Genomic DNA, 20,532 nt, shown 5'->3' on the forward strand with positions numbered 1-20,532 from the left:
CCATCCGAGGACCCCTTAATCCAGGACTCCCTCACGAGGCTTCTAGTTGTTGGAGCTACCCTTGCTGATCATCTTGCGCTTACGGGTATCATCAAAAGCACGTCGCTTGTCTTCAAGCATAAGGTCCTTGTTCACTAGATCCAGAAAGGTTGGGCAGTCACACACCACAAGCGAGTACTGTAGAGCCTAATTAAGGCCTTCCATGAAGCACTCCCTTTTTGCAGCATCAGTGCTGACATCTTCAGGGGCATACCTTGACAGAACACTGAACTTCTGCATGTACTCCTTGACAGTGCCACTTCCTTGCTTCAGGGCTCGGAACTCACGCTTCTTGATGGCCATGATCCCGGAAGGAATATGGGCCTTGCGGAACTCTTCCTTGAGGTCATTCCAAGTGATGGCTTGCCCAGCATGTATGACCTTGAATCCATCCCACCAAGTTCTAGCAGTTCCCCCGAGATAGTGGGCACCATAAGCCACCCTCTCACGGTCTTCAGTGCAGCCGACTAGTTCCAACAGATCCTCAATGGTGCGGACCTAGTCATCTGCATCCAAGGGTTTAGTAGTCTCGATGAAGGTGGGTGGTGCATGCTTCTTGAACTCAGCCAATGTGGAACGTCCATTGCCCTTCCCTGCCGGCTAGCGGTTGTTGGAGACAGCTTGAGCAATCATCTGGAGGGCTGCAGTGTTGGCTTGGCGTTCCTCCCGGAAGGCTTGGAGAAGCTGAGCCATGTCCATGTTCGGAGGTGGAGGCGGTGGTGGAGTTTGTCCTTGGGATTTGTCCTGGCTGGCTCCTCCTTGGACGTATCCTCTGGCTCCTTGCTACTGGGTAGAGTTACCAGTACAGGTTACAACAAGCATCCTGTTGGAGCGGTCAAGGTCTCATAATTGGGAAAGATGAAGGGAAAGCAAGATAGGTTGTGTGTCTAGTAAGGGGGTTGGTATGACACAAGTTGTTTTCATGCAAGGGACAAAAGGGCCAAACACATTCATTAAGAAACCCCAATATAGGTGATGTAGTCGTTTACATGTTCACGAAGGAAGAGTATGACTTCCATCAAACATATCCAAAAGCAAACACAACACTACATGGTTTCATGTGAACCATTACATGGACTCAACTTCGCATAGGGGATACACGACCTATCCTACCTCAGGGGTTACAGACAAGCACACCCTAGTCTAGAGTAGTGCCTATGTGGTGGAATGATGGGTCGTGTAATCTGGCTCTTCTGGGTCTTCCTCCTTGTCGTCATCAGTCTGACTTACTTCATCGCTTGAAGGAGTGGGGGAGTGGAGGAGCTCAACATGGTGTTGCTTTGCCGGTGGTGAGATGAAGAGCTTGCGGTAGTCCCTTGCCATCATACAGCATTGCTGGGGTGGTTCTCCATCCTTGGCAGGTGCACCAACTAGGGGTCTTCCGCCTCGATATGGACCGCGGGTTGTCCAGGGGGAGCACCTTTCTTCTTGATCCTATCAGTCTTCTCTTGCGCTTGGCGAAGAAGTCCCTTGGTCTTGTGGAGTTCCTTTCGGAGCTCCATTGACTCAGAGGCCAAGTGTTGTGCCAAGGTGTCGGCACAAACGCTGAAGTAGGATCGGAATCAGAGTGGAAGTCCTTCCTTGAGTGGTGGAGCTGGTGCGTTGCTCTCGTCTTCACCCTCCTTCCGATAAAGCAAGAAGCGGGTTGCCAACTCGTCTGCTATCTCTGGAAGAAGGTCTTGGAGATGGGTTAGTGCCTTGAGAGTTGCAGTCTCGTTGAAAGAGGACCAGTGTTGCCATCTGTGGGCCCTTGAAGAACCAATTTGTTGGGCGATCATTAGCCTACACGATGACTTCCACATGGTATTTCAGCTTGGTTTCATTAATCGAATGCTCATGGTAGGTGAAAATGGGGGCTCGGTGAAACTGGCACTTCCCAAGGCTATCCTCGAGAAGCATAGGGAATCCAGTGGTCAGGAAGTCTTCGGGTACGGCAACCATCTACAAAGGTTGAATAGGAGAGGTCAATAAGGGAAATATATCTTGGGTTGGGTAAGCTTTAGAGAAGAAGAGAAGTTGAGATGGTTTATGTAAATGGTCTCCATCTAACTAACGTCCATGCTAACTAAGGCTTCCTACAGTTAGGATGGCTCTGATACCAGCTTTGTGGGGACCCCGACTCATAAGTCGAGATCACCGAATGAACGTGTATAGTGACCCCAGAGATAAATGCTCACTAAACACACAGAAGTTGAATAACAAGAGTCTTTCATCCGTACATACCGTCTTACACAAATTATGACCATTATGGTCAAGTCTTACATTGATAAAGCCTTAAGGGTTGAACATCAAATGGAACATAAGCAGTCGAAATCTTCGTCGATAAGTAGAACCCATGCCATCTGCCTTAACCCTACAAGCATTCTGACTGGGAAGCATCTTAGTTCGCATGTTCATCACCAAAGAACTCTTCCTCGAACTCCTGCTCTTCCATGCCCGGCCAATAAATAAACAGTGGCAAGCCAATGAGTTCTTTGAATGTACTCACAAGCAACCCATGATTTAGTTCAAAGTAACAATGCAATTGTACAACAAGTAAGCAACCTAGCTTCAAGCTAGTTAGATGTCCTATCAACTTGTGAGATATGCATCAATGAACATGGGTAACCTTGAGAACAGGTTATAGATATCAACATAAATAGAGTTTGGATCAATGCCATTTCATTCAACATGTCAAGTCACCACCTTGACACAAATAGTCCTCTTCCACACACACATGCACCGAGCTTGTAAAATTTCTGGAGATAGTTTAAGTAGCACCTCCCAACTGTCCATGACCGTGGACACGACTATTTGAATAGTTTGACACACTACAGAGGTTGCGCACTTTACCCACAAGATTCAGGTAGCTTTCATTGTCATCCACGATCTCGCGGTACCTCAAGTACTCGGGGGAAGCACCCATCATTACCTTTCCCTAGACGACAATAACATAGGGTCCACTTGTTGATACATGACCCTTGTGTATAAGCAAAAGATCATGGGAATCTGCCCTTTTTACTTTATCACGCATACACGAAGGGACCAACGGTGTGTCCGGTGCCATGTGAAAATAGTCATGGCCGCCTATCCAAGCACGACCACGTCCCGAGAGTGACCTCAAGTCACCCCCGTCACTAGTAATGTGGGCACCATGCTAGTATCAGCCTAAGTAATCAATAATGCCCCGTCCCATAAAGGGGTAGAGTGGTTGCACATGTTTGCTTGGGACGGTAATCACACATAAATCTAATCCATCATTTTACACACATACCAAAAGCTCTCTTCGGCACACCACTTCTTCCTCAAGTGGTGACCTTAGTTCAACATCTCCCAAGAGCATTAGGGGCACCCGATGGGGTTTTCGAAAGATTGTAACCATGAAGAGTTCATGGTAAGCATGCATCATTATGCACCGAGTAGTCTTTTGACATTGCATTCATGAACAAGGTAAAGTCATGAGTAGGGGTATGCATCATGTGGTGGTTCACAACAACTTCACCACCGTCATATTTCATCATCATGCAATCAAAAAAGGGTACCGATGAACAAGAGGGGTGTCATGGTCAAAGGGTTGCTTGCCTTGCTTGGATTGGTCTTCAAGGTCTTCAAATCCTTCTCCTTCTTCTTCTTCAGGAACTTCGTCAAATACAGGATCTAATCGTCGCAAGAAAATAACGGAAAAATAAGACAATAATAAAAACAGAAAAGTTAAAGTGCTCAGAAAAATGTCAACTTATTTTTGTAAAATACTAGGAGGAAAACTAAGAAGGGGAAAATTCTTAGTTTTGGATTTGGAGTTAGGAGGACAGAGTAGTGGATTTTCAAAGAAGGATTTAAATGCCCAAATTTGAATTTGAATTTGAACAGTGCAGAAAAGTTTGATGGATGTGTATGAATGTTACATCAATAAATAGGTGGGATTATTCTAAGATTTTAGGAGTTGGAATTCTTGCATTTGGATAATTATTTTATCCTGTGGAATTTTTATAAAACAGACAAAAAAAAGAAAAAGAGAAGTGGCATTGTGCCACTGGGCCAGAAAGGCCATAGTACAGCAACCCAGTGGGAAATCAGCCCGTGCGAGGTGGCCACGTTGAAGGCGTAAAGGTTGAATACGCCTTCAGTCGACGGTGAACCGGTGCGTGCGCGTGCGTTTTTAAACCTGACGGGTGGGTCCCACCCGTCAGGGCATGAGGCTGACGGACAGGTCCCGCAGCCGCCGTCGCTTACCTCCGTCTAGAGCCGTCGGCGAGCTCACCGCCGGTGATATAGGGCACGACTGGAGATGGGGGTGGTACCGTTGGACTCGAGAGGATGTCGCCATTCTGGTGGGTGAGGAGTTGGCCGCCGGGGTGGCCTGGCTCACTGGCGACGAGGTGGCTGGGCGACGGCGCGTCGGGAGGTGGATGAATAGCTCCGACCGGCTTGTAATATATGCGGGAAAGAGAGGGGAATCAATCAGTAGGGCCGTGCGGTTCTAGAACGAGTGAGAGCGGGGGCGGAGAATGCTTGTACCTCTGGATCGACGGCGACCCGAGGCGGCGGAGCTCCGGTCGATCCCGAGCACAGAAGCCCCTTGAGGACGTTTGGCTGGTGCAGGCGTGTTCTTGGGGGTGTGAGGAGGAGACGTATGCCACTTGAGCGGCCCAGGGCGGGCTTATATAGCCGGGTACCTGTCCACTTTGGACTTGTGCGCCGGCGAAGTCACGGCGAGGCAGAGGCCGTGAGGGAACTCGTGAGCGAGTCCAGACTGTTTGTGGATGAGGTCCATGTCTAGAGGAGGGAAGAGAAGGAGCAGGGAAGGCTCCAGAGAGCTCGCGCATGTGAGGCCGTGCATTGAAGCTTGCGGGCGGCCGGTGCACGTGCGAGGGAGGCCACACGAGGGAGAAGGAGGAGGGGCACCTATCGGATGTTGGGTTCCGGCAGACCCTTAAGGCTCGAACTCTGGGGTGCACGTGAAGATCTTCCCCCTACCACTCCACGTCCGATCGCCTCATGAGAATCTAAGCTAAACGATGAACAACACGAGGGACACAAGATTTATACTAGTTCGGGCCACCGTTGTGGTGTAATACCCTACTCCAGTGTGTGGTGTGGTGGATTGTCTCAAGGGCTGATGATGAACAGTACATCGAAGAACTGCCTCGCGAGAGGTGTTCTTGAGCTGGTGCAATGAACTGCTTGGATGAGTTCGATCGCCTCTCGATCTAATGAGCACTCGATGAGATGCCCTCTACTGTGGTGGCTATCCCTATATATATAGAGGCCCTGGTCCTCTTCCCAAATATTGAGCGTCAAGGGCACCAACAACGACCATTTCAAAGGGGAACAACTAGTACAAGTTATCCTGACTAAAGTTGGTCTTCGGCTGCCAAAGGCACTGGCGATGACGCTGTCTTGGGCTCCACGGTGACCTCCATCCTGTCGCTCTGCTGGCCTTGGTCTCGTTGCACTGAAATGGCAACCTTTGCCTGATACCTCGGTACTCCACGCCTGTGCTTGCTTCCTTTGCACCAAAGAGGAAACAAGGACACTGCGCGGGCCGGCACCCGCCTGGTCTCGATCGTCATGACTTGCATCACGAGCACCTCGCGAGGTACCCTGCCTTGATCTCTCTGCCTCCTCGTGAGCCTGCCTGGCGAGGCCGTTCCTAAGGAAGTCATGTATCGTCCGCCCCGCGAGGCTTGGCCCCTCGCGAGGGTCTTGAGTCTTGCGCTGATGAAGATGGGCCGCACTGGGCCACCACTCGAGCCACGCCGCAGGCCGCAGGTAGGCAAGTCTGGGGACCCCCGTTCCTAGAACGCCGACAGTAGCCCCCGGTCCCAAGGCACGCTCAGACTTGGCTTAGCGGAGAAGCGAAGGGGCAAGTGCGGAGTGCCGCGGGCCCCATCAGCCTGCGGACTTGGGCGCCACGTGGCGGTTGATTGGACATGGGCGCCTCCACTTCCCCACGCTGCCTCGGCAATTGCCCGACTTGACAAGTCCCTGCATGCAGAAATGGGTCATGATTACATGTGATCATGGAGGCCGACGGTTGGCCTCCTCCGGACTATAAGTACGGACGGGCGAGAGCCCCCATGGGCCATCTCTTTCTGCTTCACTCCTTCTTCTTCCTCTCCCTTGCTCCACTTTACGCCGATGGCGCTGATCCACCTGTTTTCAGCGGAAGAGAAGGGGAAGGCCTCCCGAGAGGGTCCCGACCCGCTTCCGCCGAAGAAGCGCCCAGTCCCCGGCCGCCGCGCCGCAGTCGTGTGGCAGGAGACGTCGAGGCCCTGGTACAAGCAGCCGCCACCTGGGTTTCCGCGGCCCTTGTATGCCCGGGCCGAGGGCCCTGGAGAAGAAGACACCGAGCGGCACCGCCGGCGCCGCCGGCGACACCGACGAGTCACGGCGGTGCGTGTCGTCACCCCTGGTGTCCATGCCGAGGGCTCTTCTCGCGAGCTTGTGCTTCATGCCGCTATGCCTCCACGCTCTTGGATTCGCCTTCCTCCCTCCTTCGCCTTCAAGATGCCGCCAAGGGGGCCTCTGGAGCTCAGGCTGTAGCATGCTGACTGCAGCACCCTTGCGACCGGAGCGTAGGTCGAGGTTGTCGCTTCGGGCAAGGTCTACATGACCCGGGGTTGGGGCAAGATTGCCCGGGTCTGCCGGACAGGGGGCGCCCTCGTAATTCATCTTGAATACAATGGCACCTCCTTGATGTTCTTCAAGGTATTCGACGCGAAAGGACGCCGACTGGAGTGCTGCCCCAAGGAAAGCGGCCGGGGCATCGAAGTGGCGAGGGCCAGGCCTGCCAACCGCTTCTCCAGCAGCTCCTCTGGTAGCAGCGGAGAAGCCGGAGGGTCCAACGACTCTCCTGAGCTTCTCGTGACTCTGGAGACGAGTGACGACAGCTACGAGCCACCAAGCTCGCGTCGCGCTCGGAGCAGGGTAGCTGCATCCGGCCGCCGACACCGCTGATCTGGATGGGGTTGGCGTCGGCGCTTGGCAGCCCACTGTTGATGATGGCATCTCCTGTGGAGGCGCGCGTAGTTAGCGTTCCTTAGGATTAGCACCTTTTGTTCCCTGCGAGGAATCGAAGAAATACCCCGCGGGGATATGTAAGGCGTCTGCCATGTCTTTTGTGAATATTATCCTTATTATGGATCGATGCGAGGCTTGTTCTGTCTTGGCTCGGCTCCCCCTTTCTATCCTCGCGAGGGCTTGGTGCTCTACGCTGACAGGTCCCGGTCCCTAGGCAGGCTTCAGCCATCGCTGGTATGCGAGGTCGCGATGTCGTGGTCAAGGCCAGGAGGTGAGTGGCCCAAGGTCCAGTAAGAGCCCCCGAGGCGCGATGCTCAGGAGGTCCCCTTTAGCGCTCAAGAAGCCTCTGGGCAAGAAAGGAAGGCAACATCACCGTGACAGAGCCGTACTAGGTGAGGGTTTAGCGTTGCGTTGATTTAGCTTTTGCAGAGGCATGACTTATCTCGTGAGCTTGGAGTCGTTATTTGGCGAGGTGCCTGGCCCGCACGCCGGCAGCTGGGGTGTCGCTTGGTTGGGTCCTTGTGAGCTTCTCCCCTCTTCCCCACACTTTCCTTCATGCTCTACATCCTCAGGTCCCGGCCCTCGAGCGAGCTCAACCGCCGCTGGTATGACAGGTCGTGATACCGTGGGTCAAGGCTAGGAGGTGAGGGCTGGAGAGCCAGTAAGAGGCCCTGAGTCGCGATGCTCGGGCGCCCCCCTTTTAACACGCAAGCGGATCGCACGGGAGAGAGAGAGAGAGAGAGAGAGAGAGAGCCCACGACGCCCCCATGCTATTCCTTAGGTGGATCCTATACACCAACACGAGGAAAACAAGGACTGCCATTACGGATGCCAGCCAGCCATTGGTTGCTCCGAGGGAGTGATTGGGGCACTGAGGGCCTGGTGAGGTAGTGCATTGCGGGGCTGCCGTGGGCAGAGCTCAACCACTCAGATTTTTCGATGTTGAAGGGATGGACCCATGCGCAAGCGTCGTGCCAGAGCGAGCGGCTCCAAAGGTAGGTGTCAATCGAGCAGGTGATTATCTCAATCAGGTTAAGCATGAAGAAGCAAATCAACTTAGATAGATGCAGAGAAAGGCACACGCCACTGGGTCAGGCCCGAGCGGCTTGGGGATGGTGCAGCCCGAGGGGCGCCCCCAACAAGGTAAGCTGAAGACATAAGCAAAACAGATACATGCCGCGGGGACAGACCCACGCGACCTGGGAATGATGCTGCCCTGAGGGCGCTCCCAGCTGAAACGAAACTTGAGAGAAGTCACCTGATACCATTGCAGAGCGAGTGTCGGAGTAGCTGATGGTGTGTGGTGAAGAAGCCAATCCTTACGAGCCCTAGGAGCTCCGACCCTCGGGAGGCTCAGGAGGTCCGGGTGGCTCGGCGAGGTCCATCTCCATTTCCTCCAGGAGCGCGCAATGCTTGGCCACCTGAGCTTCCAGAATGCTCCTCATCAGGCGCTGGTGGGCAGCACCCGCGTTTGGCAGGCCAAAGGGCATGCGAATGTAGCTGCGCGATGGACCCTCGCAACGTCCCACGAGCGAAGGCGAGAAGCGCTCTTGCGATGCGATTCGATTAAGCCCTGGGTAGTCGATGCAGACGCGCAGCCCGCCATCCTCTCCTGGATGGGGAGCTACGCTTGGCACGCGGCGGTTGCCGCGCATGACTCTCGATTCCGGTAACTCCTGAACAACCTTGGTGATGAACTCCTGAGGGTTGGGCCCTCCTTACATCACGCCTTCCTGAGGGAAATGTGCCGCGAAGCACACTTCCAAGTGGTGCCCGAGCGCCTCCCTCGTGATCTTGGCAAAGTCAGTGGCTCCCTAGGAGAGATCCCCCAAGCCCTGCCCGAGGAGGGCGTCGGAAGCGCCTCCCTATGGGACGGAGCATAGTGCCCCTTGGATGGGCGCATGTCCGGATGCGGCGCCTCCGGAGGTGCCTGCCTCCCGAGGCCTTGATCCAGGTGACGTCTTCTTCTTCTTGGGGGTTGCTTCAGGAAGGTTTCCACTCTTGCTGTCTGGGTCCTCGATTGACGCGGCTTGGAAGGCGCGCTCGAGAGAGCACACCGCATCCTTCTCTTCACAGGGGACCGTGATGACTCCGCCACTTCCTGGCATCTTGAGGAAGTTGTAACCATGGTGCGTCACTACCATGAACTTGGCTAGGGCTGGATACCCGAGGATGGCATTGTATGGCAGGCGAATGTGAGCGACGTCGAAGTCAATGAGCTCGGCACGATAGTTCTTGCGCTGCCCAAAGGTGACAGGGAGGCGGACCTGCCCTATCGGGACAGTGGAACCATCAGTGACTCCTGAGAAAGGCTTGGTTGGTTGAAGCTGATCGTATGGCACTTGAAGATTTTTAAACATCTCGATGGACAGGACGTTGAGCCCTGCTCCGCCGTTGATGAGGGTCCTAGTAACTTGCACATTGCTGATGACTGGGGAGCAGAGCATTGGGAGGACACCAGCCATTGGTGCGCACTTGAGCTGATCCGCTGAGCTGAACGTGATGGCGCACGCAGACCACCTGAGGGGGCGCGTGGCCTCAATCTTGGGAAGGACTACATTCACTTCACGAGCAAACTGCTTGAAGATGCGCTGAGAGGCTGGGGCCTGGGCACCGCCCAAGATGCAAGCGATTGCACGCGGCTCCTGGAAGCCCCCAGCCCCTCGTCCTGATGATGGTCGTCATTCCTTCTTGGTGGTGGTGGCATAGGAGGAAGCCCGACATTGCCTTGCGGGCGAACCTCACGAGGCTGATCCCTCCAAGCTCCCCCGCGAGGCTGGTCCTGCTAGCGGTCCTCGCGAGGCCGGTCGCACCATCCTTGGCGAGGACCACGGTCGTCCCATCGTCCTCCACCTCTTCCTCCGCCTCGGCCGTAGCCCCGATCATTGCGCTCGGGGCGTCGACCGACATGGCCTTCTAGCACGGCCCTGAGCTCTTGGCATTTGCTGGTGTTGTGGGTGTGGAGATCGTGGTACACATAGTACCGGCTGCCCTTGGACGACTCCGGCTGATCCCTGCCGCGCTTCATGTCTGGCTCTGCTGCGAGCACAGTTGCTCCCTTGCGCTTCGCATCCTTGGCCTTGGCTTTCTTCTCTTCTGGATCTGCAGCCGGGAGCTCGAGAAGGGAAAGGCGTCCCTCCTCAGCCCTTGCGCACTTGGTCGCCAGGTTGAACAACTCCAGAGACGTACACAAATCTTCGTGGATTGCCAGCTCCTCCTTCATCTTGACGTTGCGAACGCCATCAAAGAACGCCGAGATGATGGCCTCCTCCGTTACCCTGGGAATCTTGAGGCGAGCGTTGTTGAAGCGCTGGATGTACTTCTGCAAGGTCTCTCCGGGCTGCTGCTTGATGCGGCGCAGGTCACCCACGGCCGGCGGACGGTCGCGAGTACCCTGAAAGTTGGTGATGAAGCGAGTGCGCATCTCGTCCCAGGAGGAGATCGTGCCAGAGGGCAAGTTCAGGAGCCAGGTGCGGGCATCGTCCTTGAGTGCCATGGGAAACCAGTTCGCCATGACCTTTTTGTCCCCGTTGGCGGCTTCGATGCCCAACTCGTAGAGCTGTAGGAACTCCGCGGGGGCGGCAGTGCCGTCGTAGCGAGGAGGCACGTCCAGTTTGAACTTGCCTGGCCAGGCGACACTGCGTAGCTCAGTGGTAAAGGCGCGGCAGCCTGCGGTGGCCACCGGAGCTCTCTGCTGATGCGGGGCTTGGTCTTGGAGGTTCCAGCGCGCTGATGCCTAGAGCAATGCGGGGTCTTGACGTGCTAGCACAGGGATGCGGTCATGGCGCACCGGTGCCGGGAGCACGCATGCACCTTCTTGGGGACGAGGGATTTCTTGGCAGCTCCTTTCTTGTTGCGCGGGTGCTGGACGCGGTGGATCTCGTCCTGGGGCCGCGTGCCTAGGAACCAGGGCATCTTCTTGGTGAGGAGGTGGCCGAGGCGCCTCCTAATCTGCGCCACCTGCGCAGGACGGAGGGCGAGGCAACAAGAGGGACGGCGTAGGGGAGCCCCCTGCGGCGCTGACTAGCTCGGTGATGTGAGCGAGCCACTCCTCGTAGAGGTCATCGACGGGACGGTAGTGCAAGAGCTCATGCGCCACGAGCAACGCGGCATGCGCGTCCATGGGGGCGTGACGGGCGTGGGACAACGAACCAGTTGGAGTCAGCGACGCGGTGGCGGTGCGGCCTTCCCGCCGCACCGAAGGATGCAGCGACGAGGCCTGCTGCTCGTTCCCCGCCGGGCCGGTGGCGGCAGGCAACAGGGAACGACGGGGACACCCACCGATGGGAGCCGTCTGGGCGATGCGGGCGGCAAGAGCAGCCCGACGCTCGGCGCGAGCCCGACGAGCGTCAGCCATGGACACGACGAGAGATCATACGCGGAACAGCGGAAGAAAGATTCCGGCGCACCCCTACCTGGCGCGCCAAATGTCGGATGTTGGGTTCCGACAGACCCTTAAGGTTCGAACTCTGGGGTGCGCGTGAAGATCTTCCCCCTACCAATCCACGTCCGATCGCCTCACGAGAATCTAAGCTAAACGATGAACAACACCAGGACACAAGATTTATACTGGTTCGGGCCACCGTTGTGGTGTAATACCCTACTCCAGTGTGTGGTGTGGTGGATTGCCTCAAGGGCTGATGATGAACAATACAGGGAAGAACTGTCTCGCGAGAGGTGTTCTTGAGCTGGTGCGATGAACTGCTTGGATGAGTTCGATCGCCTCTCGATCTAATGAGCACTCGATGAGATGCCCTCTACTGTGGTGGCTATCCCTATATATATAGAGGCCCTGGTCCTCTTCCCAAATATTGAGCGGGAAGGGCGCCAACAACGGCCATTTCGAAGGGGAACATCTAGTACAAGTTATCCTGACTAAAGTTGGTCTTCGGCTGCCAAAGGCACTGGCGATGACGCCATCTTGGGCTCCACGGTGACCTCCATCCTGTCGCTCTGCTGGTCTTGGTCTCATTGCATTGAAATGGCAACCTTTGCCTGATGCCTCGCTACTCCATGCATGGGCTTGCCTCCTTTGCACCAAAGAGGAAACAAGGACACTGCACGGGCCGGCGCCCACCTGGTCTCGATCATCATGGCTTGCATCACGAGCACCTCGCGAGGTACCCTGCCTTGATCTCTCCACCTCCTCGTGAGCCTTCCTGGCGAGGCCGTTCCTGAGGAAGTCGTGTGTCGTCCGCCCCGCGAGGCTTGGCCCCTCGCAAGGGTCTTGAGTCTTGAGCTGATGAAGATGGGTCGCACTGGGCAACCACTCGAGCCACGCCGCAGGCCGCAGGCAGGCAAGTCTGGGGACCCCCGTTCCTAGAACACCGACAGCACCAGGGCGTGGCGTGCCGTGGACGTCGAGGCGCATCCGCTGGCATGAGGGGGAGAGCCGAGGTGGTCGGAGGTGGTTGGCAGGGGGTGGCTACAGTGCGGGAGCGCACTGTAGCATGCTCCAGAGCACGTGTATGGATGGCATGGCCATATTTTTGGCAAGGTGGGCGCATCCTTTGGTGTCTACCAGGTCTAGGAGGGAGTAAAGAAAGGGGGTAGTGCATTGGATGCCATGGATGGCCACTAGAGTGAGGAGAGAGGTGAGAAAGAGAGAGAAGCTACTGTCCAGGGGCGGTAAATGAGGGTGTTTCACCCTTCAATCATTGAGCAAAAGCCAAGGGAGAGCTGCTGGGGTTAGAAGAGGTCTAGGAGGAGTTGTGGTAAAAAGTAGAACTCATGGAGATTAGTGGAAGTGGTCAAAGTGGTGTTTTTAGAAACATGGCAGAAGGTGTTTGTTGTTGATTTGGGGAAGAAGATGAACTCCTCTTGTCATAAGGCTTGACAAGGTCAACTGGCATGAGAAAATAAGTGGTTCCACCAAGATTGAGTCCATTTGGGCAAAGTTGCCAATGCAACTTTTGTAAACCCTAGAAATCAACAGACATGAGTTTTCCAAGATCTAGACTTGCAAAACTATTTTCCTTGATGCACCACTTGGTGTAGTGTCATCATTTAGGGTTTAGAACATGCCCACAAAGGTTGAGAGAAAAAGGAGAAAGTTAACAATGTAAAGTTGTTCAAATTTGATTCTGGACAAAGAGGGTTTTGGGGCACTTTTATGAACCAAAACAATTTGGATAGGGATGAAACCTTGCAAGATCATCACATTAGGCATGTGTGAATTGCTAGAATTTTATTAGAATTTTTATGGAATATTTCCTTTGTAGATATTTCAAAAGCTTGAAATATCCAGAAAGGGTTTTTTGGGGGGGTTGACCAATATTTTGAACATGACCATGTGTTGAAACCCTTATATATGGACAATATATGTCCACTGGGTTTCCCTAAATTTTTCACAAGTATTTTTAATGCATTAAAATAATTTTAACCTATTAAAGACCATTTCTGGCCTAAAGAAAAAGCCCTCAAATAAAATAGCAAAATAACTTCTAAAATTATATTTATGTGGTTTTTGGGAGTCCTATACCTAATAGGAGTCAAAGATACTCTTTGAAAGATTTTTCATACCCCAAATCAAGTACTTGTAGTGCAAACCTCAATTTAGGGTTTTTTGGAAAACTAAATTTAGAAAATGTTTTTTGGCCAAATTATTTTTGTAAGAAAATTCTATATTGTACTATACACATGGCATGATCATTGGGGCAAAATTTTGGAGCAAGGAAATGAAGTATAGAAGGTGGAGCTAGAATATGGCTTTCATGAGCACTTGAAATCACAAACAGAAGTCCAATTTCAATAAAAATCCAAATAAAGTGCAAAAGTTTTTGCTGGTCCAAATTTTCATGCTTTATTAATGCAACTGACATGTTACAAATTGCAGGGTGTGACACCTTTTCAGGATCGGTCTTGCTATCATAATCTTCAATGGTCACCCCAAGGCCCCTGAACAGCCAGGGTCCCCCATGCACGACTTTCCTCCAATCTCCAAGACAGAACAACAGGAAGATAAACAAGTTCTCACCAGGCTCCCGAAACTTAGGCGTTTGGGCAAGACCCCAGATGAACTTCATGTTGTCAAAAAAACGTTGTTGAGCTGAACGGCCTATCCGTATTAACCCTAGCAATCGCCATCCATCCTGCCTCCACCTCAAATTTCTTTGCTTCAGCCTTGCCAATCACCACTGCATCCAATTCCTCATCCAGAAGCTCCATGCCTTTCAGCATCTCCTCCAGATTGATCTCAGTTGCCCGCACCATCCTTGAGTAAGAACCCTTCTCTGCCATGGTTGGATCCTCGCCTCCCGGCCGTCCCTGTGACTCCAACCGTGACCCCCTAGGGAGCCGCTGTTCGGTAATTATCAGAAGACAGCGATCCCACCGACGATCGGAAAATCGCCAACGGTGCCGCCGGTAACCCTAAACGAGAGGGTGTAATAGAGCCCGTGTGTGATGGATGGGTGCCAGCGACAGCGAGCTAACAAATGAACGCGCGAGAATGGGCTGACACATCAAGGTACTGTTGAGGGACAAACGGGGAGGAGAGCACATCTGGCTATAAGTGAGATATATCTCCTGTGGGAAGAGTCGCCCTGGTTATGACACGACAAATGGTCTGCTGTTGTATGCTGGATTTGCTCGAATAAATCTTTGGTATTCTTATATGAATGCACTTGAATATTTTCTCAAAAGAAAAATATGAATACACGTGAAAAATCGTATCACAAAACAAAATCATACTGCATGCAGTTTTTCCCCACCACAAAAGTGCATGACTGCGTCTGCACATCTGCGCAATGCATGATGGCATCATGCCCCTACAGCTCGAGCTCCGTCCATATGCTTGTCTGACATGATACTTCCTGCGCAATAATGTATTCCCTTCATCTGAAAATATTTGTAGGAAAAATGAATGTATTTAGATGTATTTTAGTTATAAACATTTATTTTTATTTATTTCTTCGACAAGTATTTTTTGGATGAAGAGAGTATATATCTCGGTGTTAGTATTTGGTCTGTGTGATGAGGATTAACTTCTATAGTTGCTCGATTATGTTCAGGCATGGGCTGTTCATCTTAGATTTCCGCGGAACATGGCGCGCGTGTATGCGTCAGTCATTACGCATGGAGTGTGTGTGCAGGTTGCGAGGTATATACGCTTATATGCATGGCCCGGCTCAAAATTTTGCTCCCCAGTTCTGCATGTGCCAAATTTCATTACGGACATCGAATAGAGTACATAAGTGTTGTTTTATGTATGACGTGTTTGGTTATTTGCAGCATTTTTATCACTTTGCATACTTATGTCAAGTAAGTTTGGTTGAGATAATACAAGCAAAAAATCAACATTTGCATGTTGACTGGTTGTCTGTATCCCTTTCCTCGTATTCTAGTAACGACTCTACGTACTGTATTTGGTTGCTCACATTTGGCTGGGCTCACACCCGATCACACCGATCGCACCAACAAATCAGTACTGCTATCATGGTGAATTGGACGATGATGATGAAGTTCTTCAACCCAAACTGTTAATCCGTCTTGCCGACTTCAACACTGGATGCCTGCTTGAGCACGGCCTGGAGTAAACATCTTCTACCGTCTGCCTACTCTTAAACCCTCTGCTGCAACTGTTCTTATAACATGGGACTTGTTCCTTGCATGCTTCTCATGAACTGTAAACTCCTAGAAATAGCACATACCATTTGTCCTAGCATGGCAGAAGAGCAACAATTCAAGCAGCAAACAATGGAGAACACTAGACATAAAACACAAGTAAGCATGCATGATCATATGGCATAGCAACTTTATCCTACGAAAATCCGTTAGTGCTCCTGGGAGTGCGTGCTCCTGCCACCGGAAAAAATAATCTCCTTTATCCTACCACTACTATGGTGTCATCCTACCACTGCATCCAAAAGAGGGTGTTATCCTACCACCGCTAGTTCGTCATCGATGTGAGGGGTTACTATACCACCTCTTTAAAATATGCAGGACAACATCAAGAGTTTAGCAAGCCCTAGCTACCACAAAATATACATTGTCATCGTCATCACATCGCCATCGTCGTCAAGGATCATGCACGTCATCACCACCACCCGAAGCAGCACTAGTAGTGCTTGCCCAGACAGCACCTGAGGTAGAGCAACCTGTGGGCGTCTCCCATGGCAACAAATCCAACACCATCGACTCTATTGTCTAGCAGGTGGCTCAGATTTGCGGCTATGATTTCATACGTCTTGTTAAGCACTAACCCACCTCCTTCAATGCTTGTCGGTCCTCACCCCACTAGCTATGATTTCACAAATCTGGTTAAGCACGAATGTCGACAGGAACGGTTGCCATTTCATGGATTTCCACCTGCCCTCCTTCTTATCCTTTGCGGCTGCCTGTTGAGCAGCAACATGAGCTACATCATTGGGTTGAGCTAGCACAAATGATGAAGCCACAAATGGTGGAACCATAGGTGACACCTCAAAAACATCTGAATCAGGAGACATTTGGTTAATGGGAGTCCTCCACATAGGATGCCCTAAACTGGTGCTGGGACATGACAAGGGCCTGAGTAAACTCTTGTGTGCTCATGTCCTACAAGCGTAAGCATCGGCAAGAGTGGAGCACACTACACATTGACATCAACAGTAGGAAATAGCATTAAACATGGATAGTATGAATGAACACTACATATGGACAGTATGGACGAGCACTACCACATGTACAAACCGATGATCTAGTTCAACATAACAGCTCAAATCATACCAAGGATTTCATCAAACTAGCACACATACTTGCATACTAGCATACTATACATCAAGCATACTACCAATCCATCCATCACCACTAGTTATCAATCCTTGCTGACATGGAAACAACTCCTAGCATGCTTCAAATCCATCACCACTAGCTACCACACACACACAGAGAGAGAGAGAGAGAGGGAGAGGGAGAGAGAGAGAGATCAACAATGTACAATGCTACAACCTGATCAAATATCTAACCCTACCACATGCTCACAAATCTAGCTAGAACTGGCAGAGAGAAGGGGTTGATTGAACTCACATACGCCATCGGAGCAGCTGCGAAGGAAGCCTTGAACACGTCGGAGAAGAGGAGGAGTTAAATCTTCGCCGCCGTCAACCAGAGGATAGAGTAGGAGCAACACTTACCTGGTCATCGATGTCGACCCGCGCTGAAGGGTAAGCTCAAGAGGGGGAATTGTGGCGAGAGTTTTGGTGGTGAGGTGAGGCTAGCTATTTGGTGATAGAGGTGAAGGTGTCCTGTCTTTTGATGAGATGGTTACTATCATTTTTAGTGGAGTAGACTTTGGCGATCCGACTAAGAACGTGTGAGGACATCGCGCCTTAGCAATCGCTAAACCAACCCTGAGAGGTTATTGACCATGTCGGAGCATGATCAACCTGACCACAAAGTTCTATTTCCTGCATGCAAATGAAGAACAAACAAGAAATTGAAATTGCAATCTGAATATTGCGAATATAAAAGGAAAGCTTTATTAAAGAATGTGTGTTTCTGTGATGTCCTAGTCTGGTCATTGAAACACAAACGAAGGACGCGAGTTGTAGCTATTGAAAACTTTAATCCAAAAAAACAAGTCTAAATGGTGCCTTAAGGGTTGTATTTATAGGAGAAAAGGGAGTAGATTTCGTCCACCCTTGGCAAGGTGGGACTAAAGCACCTCCTGAGTCGTTTCCTCTACAATATGAACTCTAAAACCAGCCTATGAAGTATTATTTTGAAATAACAGGGGTCTGGCCCAAAACTAAGGTGGCTCAACACCCATAAAAAGCTATTTATGAATTTTATGAAAGGACATCTTGTATATTTCATCCATGTCCTTGTATGTCATCATGGAGGCTTCAAAATGCTGAAAACTCCGTTAGAAACATCGTTCTAGTTCCCTTCACGCACGCCTTTATCTCCATGCTTAATCCTGCTCCAGTGATCCTCCCTCTTGTCCATGTTAGGCCGTTCATTAGTAAACAAAACAAATGTATCTATTTTAAGAAGCACCATATTCTCATGAACATTAGAATTATTCCCAAGAAACAAAAGTACCCGATAATTTAATTGGCTTGCATGACCTCTAGTAATTGGTCCAATATGTATAGTAGCAGGGCATGTGGGTGTAACTATGGTATTGATGTCATCATCATATCAGGTGGCCGATTCGGTGGGCGGTAACGCCTAATCCTCCCACCACTTCTTCGGAGATGCACGTGAGCTCGCGTCATCTCCATGGATGCAGGAGGTCAGCATCGCGTTCCCTCTCCTGCATCGCTCGAGCCTAGCTCACTGGAAATGGCCAATCTGTTTGTTCCTAGCGGGTCTGGCTGAGGAGTGCTTTTAGTTTCGTGCGGGCCAAGAATCTGATGCAGGCCAGGCAACCAAACAACATTTTCTGCCCGCGTGGGCCCGGTTGAGCTTGACGCGAGCAAGCAAACGCGTCATTATTAGATGTATGCTCTAGGCTGCAGGGATTGGTCATGGCATAGGTTGGCTCTAATCGTAGCTTCGGTGAGTGCCGATATGTCAATTTTTTTGAAATAGCAAGATCTATTATAAAAGTTCAACGAAAGTACAAAGTACCCCCAAACATAATTAAAATTACATCAAGGTCTCTGGACCACAGAACGACCACTATCGCCGCTAGAACAAGACGCTGACGTGCCATTGTTGCTGCTTCCATAACAAAGTCGGTCTGATCTCGTTGATACAGTTGAGAAGTCTTTCTGGACGTGTCCATACGGACCAACACCTTGGAGTCGTGGTTGTTGCTATTGAACCCTTGAATCGATCTGAAGCACCTATCACCCAATCTCGTCATCACGCATGCATGACAAGAAACTCTCGTTGGCCCAAGAAGACAACAAGAATCTATGTCGGAGCTCTATTGATTCTATCCAACATCCAATTTCGAGGAGGATTAAAGCCCCAAAAACCAAATCAAAGATGAAGCGCCGCCATCCATCTGAGTGTTGCCCCTAGGAGGACTAAAAGACCTAACCTAAACTACTAGTCGGAGCCGAGGAAACAGGATTCCCCTCCCCACCACCGGCCGCCAGAGTGGCGGGCAGAGGGGAGGAGAATCCACAGATTGGACGGTGGAGCTTGGAGGGGAGGAGAAATGTGCCTTAGCCGTCTTAGCATGATCATGCTAGTGGAAGCATCAGTGATGTAGCTCACTGCATTTTTCGGCAGATTTTGATAGGATTTTTTTGAATATGATACGAGCATTCCAGGAATAAATTAGATATTAATTGGTTTTCTCTAAAAAAGACATGTTTGGTCCACTTGTCTGTCTAGCTAGTTATCATGTCATTCTAAAAGGTTGTGCTAGTTATCGATTTGGAGAAAATAATTAAGATTATGGAAACAGGCTTTAGAGGCGGTTTTGGTACATGGGCCGCTGGCTGTTCCTCGTACTACCTCTACGCCTGTGTCACTAATACTCCGGTCATCAGAGGTGGTCTTCAGAACCGCCTCAAATGTGCAGAGTGCCCCACACAGATTCGAAAATCTACTACTTCTAATTCTTTCATCTTTGGAGGTGGTTCCCTCTTATGAACCGTATCCACTTTTATCTTCAGGGATATCTATTTCATTCCATTTTCTACGCACCACCGCTACTGAAATTTACATAAAACTACTATTTAGCAGTTAGCATATTGTTCCATAAAACATCACACGAGTTAACATACTCTACCAATTAAAACATGAAACAAGTTTCATAAGACACATCAATGTAAAATAGTCTTAAACATCACAAAAATTGAACACTTAAACATGGTCCTATGATTCAAGCAATAGCAACAATGACACCACCGGCTTTTGCACCTCCTCCAGCAGCGGAACCATCACCTTCTTTTGTCATAAGAAGGAGGAGGCATGATCTCGGTCATTATTAAGGCATATATACAATTCTTGAACACGGGGCTTGAACTCTAAAAGTTTTTTTGTCAACATTATAGTTGGATTTTTCCCTACAGTCGCCAGTCAAAAAAAACATTATAGTTGGCTCCAAGGTGACCAAGCCTTGTTTCAAGTTTGCGCCATGAAGATGGGAAATAGAGAATACTGATGTCGCTTGAACTACGTCGGTATTTCCCCAAAGAGGAAGGGATGATGCAGTACAGCTACGGTAGGTATTTCCCTCAGTTATGAAACCAAGGTATCAATCCAGTAGGAGAATCCAGCAACACTATGTAAACGGTACCTGCACACAAAGGACAAATACTTGCAACCCGACGCTTATGAGGGGTTGTCAATCCCTCTACAGGTAACGGCGCCAGAAATTGTCAAGGTGACGGGATAAAAATTATGATAGATTGGATAAATAGATCTTGATAAAACGCGAAATAAAATAAGTAATAAAAACTGTAGCAAGGTATTTTGGGTTTTTGGAATAATAGATCTGAAAATAAAAGAGAATAAAAATAGATCTCAAAGCAAATATGATAAAGAATAGACCCGGGGGCCATAGATTTCACTAGTGGCTTCTCTCGAGAAAATAGCATGTGGTGG

The sequence above is a fragment of the Triticum dicoccoides genome, chromosome 5B, assembly GCF_002162155.2.
Source record: "Triticum dicoccoides isolate Atlit2015 ecotype Zavitan chromosome 5B, WEW_v2.0, whole genome shotgun sequence".
Classification (NCBI taxonomy): Eukaryota; Viridiplantae; Streptophyta; class Magnoliopsida; order Poales; family Poaceae; genus Triticum; species Triticum dicoccoides.